Source organism: Myotis brandtii, unplaced genomic scaffold (genome assembly GCF_000412655.1).
Source record: "Myotis brandtii unplaced genomic scaffold, ASM41265v1 scaffold483, whole genome shotgun sequence".
In the NCBI taxonomy this organism is placed as follows: domain Eukaryota; kingdom Metazoa; phylum Chordata; class Mammalia; order Chiroptera; family Vespertilionidae; genus Myotis; species Myotis brandtii.
The window spans coordinates 871,758-880,683 of NW_005368456.1; the positions used below are offsets into that span (position 1 = coordinate 871,758).

Below are 8,926 nucleotides of genomic sequence, written 5' to 3' on the forward strand. Positions count from 1 at the left end.
TCTGGACCTCAGTTTCCCTCTGCATAGAACAAGAGGGTCAGACAGGTGATTTCGGAAGACTTTTTCAGCTCTGAAAGTTTCAGGGTAAAGTAACAAGGGGTTATGAAATGTCCCACAGTGTGGGAGGGAACAAATATGTCATGATTTTGTTCCAGTATAATCTGTTTCACATTTAGTATAGTCCAACCTGTGATGGGTCCTCTGTGGAACACAGATGACTCACTTCCTGTCCTAAATGGATCTTCTCTGAAGGGTGGAACAGATCCTTCCTTCAGATATCAAGCCAGCCAAGGGGGGTCGAGTCTATGGGCCTTTGGCCAAATTCTGCATGTTCTTGATCTATATCAAACCTGATATTTGAGTTCACACGTGCATACACACACACACACACACACACACACACACACACACACACACACATACACAGAGTTAAGAACACAGCAGTTTAGAAGGTAGATGTTCCTGAAAAGTGTGCTCATCAAGTTTTCATAAACACAATCACATTTGACATTAAGTAGAGTAGTTGGCAATTGAAATAAAGATTAGGGTGAAAATTTTTATAAGGTGACAGATCTTTTTTGTGTAATTCAGAATGCTGGAGAAGCCTAGTATATTTCCACTTCTTCCAGGGAGTCGCCCCAGACTACTGCTGACTGTTGGTGCCTTCATTTATCTGTCTCTCCACTGAATTCTACTCTACTTTAAGAACTGGACCAACATAAGAAAGTATAAAAATACACTCTTAAAGCCACAGACTCTTAAAATGTTAGAGACCAAAGGACTCTTTGAAATGTCATCTCCTCATGTCACCTTTATCATTTGCTCATTCATTCATTCAACAAATATTTATTTAATGTTTACTATGTGTTAAGCACTGTGCTAGGTTGAAGATATAGGGCAAAAACAAGGCATAAAAGATTTCTACACTCGTGGAATTTATATTTTGTGTGTGTGAGGAGGGGCAAGCCATAAATAAGTAAACAAGGTGTGACAATTGGCAGGTTGATGGAATGGGGAATTACTGGTCAGGTAGGGAGAGTTACTTTAGACAGGATAGGCAGAGAAGATTTCTGTAAGGATGTAACATTTAAACAAGTATCTGAAGAATGAGAAGGAGCTAATCATGGCAAATGTGTAGGGCTGGAGACAAGAAATAACTGGTAGAAACTGATGGTGAGGAAGAGCTGAGAGATTTAGAGACCAGGCTGGGGGAGAGGGTGTAAAAGGGGCTGGACTAGGGTTATTGTAACAGGAGGCTGGAATTTGGATAAGTTAAGATAAATTTTGAAGGTGAATAAACAAGACTTGTTTCTGGATTTAAAAAGGGGGTTGAGCCAGTGTGGCTCAGTGGTTGAACATCAACCTATGAACCAGGAGGTCACAGTTTGATTCCTGGTCAGGCACATGCCCAGGTTGTAGGCTTGATTCCCATGATTCTCTCTCATCATTGATGTTTCTCTCTCTCTCTTTCTCTCTCTCTCTTATTTCCTTTCTGAAATCAATAAAATCATATTTAAAAAAGGAGGGTGAGAAATAGGAAGGAATCAAGAGTGACTCCTCTTTTAACATGAGAACTGGGTGAAAGGTTATTTATTGAGATGGGACGATTGGGGAAATACAATATAGTTTTGGAAGGAAATCCAATAAACTTATTTTAGATGTAGTGAATTTGATATTTTTATTGGACATTCAAGCAGAGATTTTGAATAAGGTACTGATTCTTCTTGAAAGGCCCTCTAATTATTTCAAAAGTGTTAGCTTTATCTCTTATCTCTTGACCTAGACCAAAATGCCTCTGAAGGTAGGCATGGCTTATATTTTATATTTATTCTGTCTTCTCCATAGAAATCAAAGTGAGAGAAAAGTAGCAAAATCTTTATATGCCCGCATTCTAGAATTAGATAGACCTGCTATGTTGAGTCTGCTTATACTGGCTCACAAGACCCAATTGCTAAAATTTCAGAAATGTCATGAGAAATTGTTAAACCACCCTTGTGTTTATTTATGGTGGGAGTATTTACACAGTGAATTTGGCAAACTCTACAAATCAAAACTTCTTTCTGTAGAGAGTCTGGTTACCAGTACATCAAAGTAAGACCCAGAGTCACCAACTCAAATGACCTGTGGAGAAATGAAGATAACATTTATAAGTGATTTGTCTAGGTCTAGAAGCATTTCTCCTAATCAAATATCAAAGCATGCTGGTCCCTGTCTCGCCTAAAATGAATTCCTAATTAAATCCGGAAACTTAAAGTCCTCAATCTAAAATATATATATTCAGGTTATTACAAAACATTCATTTCCCCTCTCATCCTCTCTCATGAATGTTTTTAAATGTGCATGATAAAAAAACACTTTCACAAAGTTTCACTGGGCCCAAGGGCCACCAGTGTGCAACTCAATATGAAGTTCTTGTTCATGAATTCAAGCTCAGTGGTTGAGCATCAACCTATGAACCAGGAGGTCACAGTTTGATTCCTGGTCAGGCACATGCCCAGGTTGTAGGCTCGATTCCCATGATTCTCTCTCATCATTGATGTTTGAATTCATACAGTCTGCCTCAATATGAACCCAAGTGTTCACCTCTAATTACGGAGACATGTATCCCCTCTAAAATAGTTAAGCTCTAAGATGTCAGTTGTCATTCATAATTCCAGTCCAGTTTTGTTAGATCTTATGCTATTTCAAGAGAAGCCAGGAATCTGGGTTTTAATGAGAAACTTCCCAGCTGTTGAAAGTTGAGCTAAAGTTTTTAAAAAAGCACCATGGGCCAAACAAAACACTTTCACAAAGTTTCACTGGGCCCAAGGGCCACCAGTGTGCAACTCAATATGAAGTTCTTGTTCATGGTCATTCATCTGGGGGTGAGAGAGGGCCTTCAGAATATGCCAGAAATCAACTTTCTTGTCAACCCTGCATGTGGAAGCCACATCACATTTATATATTTGTTTCTCTGGCTTGGTCATGGGTTCCTCTGCACCAAGACTGCATCTTTTTATCTTCCAATAATGTAACACTAAAAACACAAATAGGAGCTTGCTATGCAAGGAGCCATGGAGACATTTTGCCCAGTCTATTGAAGAAACTGGTGCCCAAAGAGAAATCACTTGACCTAGTCCTCAATAGTGATTTAGTGACGAGTTGGGACTAGAACCCAGATATTTAAATGACAGATCCTAGGGCTTAATAGGACCTATGGTTCTCAGGAAATATTCACTGAATTAATGAGTACATGAAACAATAATGTAAGAATGAATGTGTGAATGAGTAAGCACAATCTGAAATGATCAACTGGTTTATGGAACACAATTTAAAGTAAGAATCATGTGAATTGGGACTTGGTTTTAGTTCTTCCACTAACTACCATGTTACCTTCAGCATGTCTTTTATCCTCTCTGGTCTTTAACTTACTTATCTATAAGTTGTCTTGTCTCTCAGTGTTGTTTAAAAAATCATAAACTAGTAGTAACAGTCAAAAATTATTGAGTATTATATTCCAACCATTGGTCTAAATACATGAGTTTTGAGAATACTTATAATAGTTCTATAAAGTGAGCACTATTTTTACCACCTCTATTTTGTAGATGAAGAAACTGATGCACAATATTATAACTAATCTGGCCAAGTTCAAACAGTTTGCAAGAAAACAGTGAATGACATTTGAAGCTAGGCATTTTATTCTGGAATTATAATAGCAATAAAAGTGTAACAAAAATAAGAGGATGGCACGAATGTATGAACACAACACTTTTGGGAAGCTCAGGGCTGTGGCACTCCTACGGCTCTTAAAAAATGATGCTCAAAGTTGAGACTTTTCCCCCCTCTGTTTGACACTGTAGGATTGATGTTAAAATAACTTTGAGAATTGGATTAAGTGACCTCTGAAGGACTATTTATTTATTTATTTATTTGAGAGAGAGAGAGAAACATCAATTTGTTGTTCCACTTATTTATGCATTCATTGGTTGATTCTTGTATGTGTCTTGACTGGGGATCAAAGCCCCAAACTTGGTGTATTAAAGACAACACTCTAACCAACTGAGCTACTCGACCATGGCCTGAAGGACCTTTTAGGTTAATTTAGAAATCTGCCTTCTAGTTCTGTAACTTCTTTGGGTAACCTTGACAGATCCTCTCTATGTATACAATGGAGTTGAACACATTAAAAGTTCTTGCAACTCTGATAGTCAAAGGTTCTATGGAGACTTTAATAAGCAGCTAACAAGAGTCAGGATTCTTTTTAATTGCATATTACAAAAACCTAACTCAAACTAACATAAACCAAAGAGGGAATATATTAACTCAGTAACAGAAAAGCTGAAATGTAGCCTTGCTTTATACATGGCTTTACCCAGGGTCTCAGATAACATAGGTTTTTTTCTTTCCAGTTCTCTCCATGTATGAGTAGGATACTCACCTAAGACTTGCACTCTATCAACTAAGTAAACCCAATGGGGAAAAATAATTCTCTAAAACCAGAAAATTCATGGTGAGGAATTGGATTGACTTGCTTTGGTATAATATTCACTTTCATTCTGGCCTTCATCTTCATATGGGGACCAGACCCAAGACATAGGTTTGCCTCTTTGGTTATGTAGGAAGAGTCTATCTTATGCATAATACTTGGATGGGTTTTCCACTGAATAAGAACTTTCTGTATGAGAAGAAAGAGAGAGGGTGTGGGTAAGCAGAAACACAGCAGTCAACTCCAACCAGCTGCACTTCCCACATAAAAGGAAGACTGACAGAATGGGTATCCTGTGTCTGAACCTTCAGCTCAGAATCACAAATTGTGCTATTGGTCCTCTGTATTAGGAATGAGTCATTGCTACATATTTCTTTTCCTCCATCTTCAGGGCCATTTGGACTCAAACAGTGACATCAATGCATATCATGGAATTGTTCTTTTGTCTTGTAGTTACAGTTCATTAGAAAAATATATGCAATGATGATATCAGCACAGGCAATAAATTAGGAAATAAATGATTAGGCTTTGAGCAATGTTTTCCAGAACTGTATTAGATTGTGAGGATTCAGCCAATTAAGCAACTTGGCTAATGCCTCTAATCTAACTCAACACCCCTAGTGTGTACTGGAGAGGGTGACCAGACCTTTGCTTCTTTTGGCTGGCACAAGTAGTTACTTGTGCTAATCAGCAGGAGGGAAACAGGAAGAAGGCAAAGGGATAGGAAATATCTACCAGCAAGATGTGAAGACAAAACCTCTCCTGGGCAGTGACTCCTATGAGACTAATGAACAGAAAAGAATTTGATCAGCCCTCCACTCAAAAACATCTACACCTACACTTTGTATACTCACAGCTTGTTAGAGCTGGAAGGATGTTTAGACGTGACCTAATCCAACTCTTTTATTTCAGAGATAAAAAAAAAACAACACAGAGGCCCAGATTGAGGAAATAACTTGGTCAAGGTAATGCCGCAAAGGAGTAGCTGAACCTGAACTTAACCCTAACTTAAGTTCATTATAGATTTTCCAAGTGCTCATTCCTGTGTGGCAAGCTCCCTTTGGCTGTGCCCTCAGGGCTCTGGTAGACATTTGGAATTACAGAAGCTTTGCTGATGAAGAAACTGAATTTAATTTAATCTACACTGGAAGTTCAAGGAAGAGAAATAACAAGTGGCCATTGCAATGCCTTAGACTTAAATAGTTTCCACTTTTACTTCTCTAAGCTAAAGAAAGGAAGTAATAGCTTGAGGCTTCCCAATGTTAGAAAATAAAAAAGTAATTCATGAGTCTTTGAAAGGTGGTGAATGGATATATGTTATGTATGTTTGTGTTTAGTGAATATTGAAAGAGTGCTAAAGGAGAAATTTGGGGATCTAAATTCTACTTGGATGTGGGTCTTAATGGGTCATCTTGGAAAACTCATTCTATCTGGGTATTGGTTTCCTCATCTGATTTTTAAGTTGCTGGTCAAGCTTTAGGGGGGTCCAAAAAAATTCTTTGACATGCTTTGAATGTCATTGTTATGGATAGAAAAGAAACTTTTTGGATGAAAGGTGGCTGGCCTAAAGCCAGTCTTTGAAAAATAAGTTCCCTCATTACTAATCTGGCCCAATGAAATAAGCACAGGGCTAAGAGTCTAGGACAGTGATGGCGAACCTTTTGAGCTCGGCGTGTCAGCATTTTGAAAAACCCTAACTTAACTCTGGTGCCGTGTCACATATAGAAATTTTTTGATATTTGCAACCATAGTAAAACAAAGACTTATATTTTTGATATTTATTTTATATATTTAAATGCCATTTAACAAAGAAAAATCAACCAAAAAAATGAGTTCGCGTGTCACCTCTGACAAGCGTGTCATAGGTTCGCCATCACTGCCTTAGACAGTGGTTCTCAACCTTCTGGCCCTTTAAATACAGTTCCTCATGTTGTGACCCAACCATAAAATTATTTTCGTTGCTACTTCATAACTGTAATGTTGCTACTGTTATGAATTGGCTATTTTATATATTTAAATGCCATTTAACAAAGAAATATCAACAAAAAAAATGAGTTCGCGTGTCACCTCTGACACGTGTGTCATAGATTCGCCATCACTGGTCTAGGACATGGCTTTGTTTCTCTTTGCTCCATGACTTTGGGCAAGTCCTTGACTTTTTCTAGGCCTTTAAAAAAGTCTCTAAAATGGGATTTACACCTTTGCATGCTTGCCTCACAGGGCTGTTACATGGAGATAAAGGATGTAGAAATGCTTTATGACATGCAGGCTCTTTTATATACAAGGGAAGGGCAAAAGTAGGTTTACAGCTGCATTGTGGCATTCTTTTGAGTTAACAGAGCTATTATAATAATCATAACCTGCATGTCTTTTTCCATACGAACAACTGCAAACCTACTTTTTCTCTTGGTGAATGAGAATAATGTAGAAACAACCTGTAGAACCAAAATTCAATGTGGCCAAGATGACACTGAAGGAGCTGTAATTTATTTTTCACAGGGTCATTTTGTTTTCCTACTAATAGTGCAAGTTGAAACAGGGCTAAATAAAATGCCCATACTTTCATTTTGCCTGAAACAGGCCATGATCATCCTGGTGCAATTACTAATAATACATGTTATCACGTTCAAAAGTATTTCTTTTTGGCAATAAATTAAATTGTTATCCCTAAACTTAAATATCACTATATTCAACCTCTTCATTTTACATATTAGGAAATAGAGGCTCAGAGAAGAGAAATGACTTCCCAATTCACACAGAGCTTTCCCAAAGTCTGGACTTGGCAAGCACTTCTTTCTACCTGAAAAGAAAGGGTAGGAGAATATGGGGTAAGAAAATGTCTCCCTTTATCCATTCTCCAGTATCTTGAAGCAATTGCTTAACAAGACCAGCCCCACCTTTCCCTTGGTTTCCTGGAAAGTGATCAGCCATAGTGCATCTGCCAGTGGCCATGGGAGATGGAGCAAACATTATAGGACCCTGGAAATGAAAGGTTTTTTCTTTTTCCTCTTCTGTACCCAGAAGAAAAACCCCAATGGAAGAACCTCTGTCTATTAATAGTTATCCCTTATTCAGACACATTTTATTATCACTCATAAATCACTTTCATATCCATCATCTCAATTGATCTAATTCTTACTGACTTTGGAAATGGTTTTGGAGGCACCTTATTCCCATTTTGTAGCTGAGGAAAACAAAATCTACAAAGACAGGTGACTTGCTTTTGGTTTCATAGTAAGTTGAGCCAGAGTTGGGAACAGAGTTTAATCTCAGATCCCCTGGCCCAGGATTCCTTCTACTTATTATCCTAGCTTCCTACAGGGTCTGCCCTTAGGCATCTTCTAGGAGAAAAATCATTATAATAAGGCCTTTTTGGTATTCAAGTAACTAAATCTTCTTGGATGGAGCCCAAAGCAGACCCATTTTATATCTTGAATTTGACTCTGTGGCAAATAGTGTTAGAACATGGTTCATGATCAACTGTGAGCTTTGTCCTACAATAATTTCTGAGAAGATGAGTATGTAGATCAAAAACAGGGTATTTCATTCTGGAGTAAGATTTTTCTGTTTTAAAATTGTTGCTAGGATCATGGGGAATAGAGTTTCACAACAGTAACTAACTGTGCTGTGCTTGCAAATCAGTGACCCAATAATTTGCAAAAATCCCCATTTCAGAGAGATTTGTTCTGGTGGAGACTGAAATTCTTTATTTGGAACTTGACACATCCCAGACCCATAAGAAGTCAGCTTGACAAGAGATGCTGCTATATCCATCATCACTCTGCCTTAGGGAGGCAACTATGTGGGTGTGAGTGCTTTGGTGGCAAGAGTCAGAGACTTAGCCATAATCCTGATTCTGTGTGTGACTCATGTGATATTAAAAAGCCACTTTTCATTTTTTTGGTTATTGGAAACTTCTTCCCAGTTGATCTAATAGGAAGACATGGGCTTTAAATCAGGCAGACCAGGATTTAAATCCTATGTTCTCTACTGATTAGCTGTGTGATTTGAAGAAGTTAGTTGAGCTCACTGAGCCCCATTTTCCTCAAAAGGGGATAAAAATAGTCCTGCTTTAACTCATAGAGACATAGAACTCAGAGACCAAAGGGATGGTTGCCAGGTGGGAGAGGGTGGAGGAAGGGTGAAAAAGTGAAGGGGAATATAGTCAATAATCTTGTGATAAGTTTGCCTGGTAACAGATGGTCACTAGAATTAGCGGGATGATCACATTGTAAGGTGTTAAAATGTCAAATCACTGTATCATACACCCAAAACTAATATAACCCATATAGGATTGTATACCAACTATCTATATTATAAAAGGCCAGTGCCCGTAATGCCATAATGACCAAACAACCAGTCACCAGGAGGTGCATTGATGGGTCTCGCGGTGCGGTGGGTCTGGAGTCCTGCGTGGCGTGGCGGGTCTGAGTCTCATGTGATTTGTGTGCTGGGCCTCTA

At 38.4% G+C, this 8,926-nt stretch overlaps 1 long non-coding RNA gene across 1 annotated transcript in view; it reads right to left on the reverse strand.

Annotated features, from left to right (window-relative positions):
* Positions 1 to 1,978: 1,978 nt before the first annotated feature.
* Positions 1,979 to 8,926, reverse strand: part of LOC106727818 — a 13,770-nt gene continuing 6,822 nt past the window's right edge. The window contains exons 2-3 of the long non-coding RNA XR_001364072.1: positions 4,529 to 4,654; positions 1,979 to 2,121 (exon numbers count right to left, since the gene is read on the reverse strand). This is a non-coding gene — a long non-coding RNA (uncharacterized LOC106727818). The remainder of the gene's footprint in view (positions 2,122 to 4,528; positions 4,655 to 8,926) is intronic.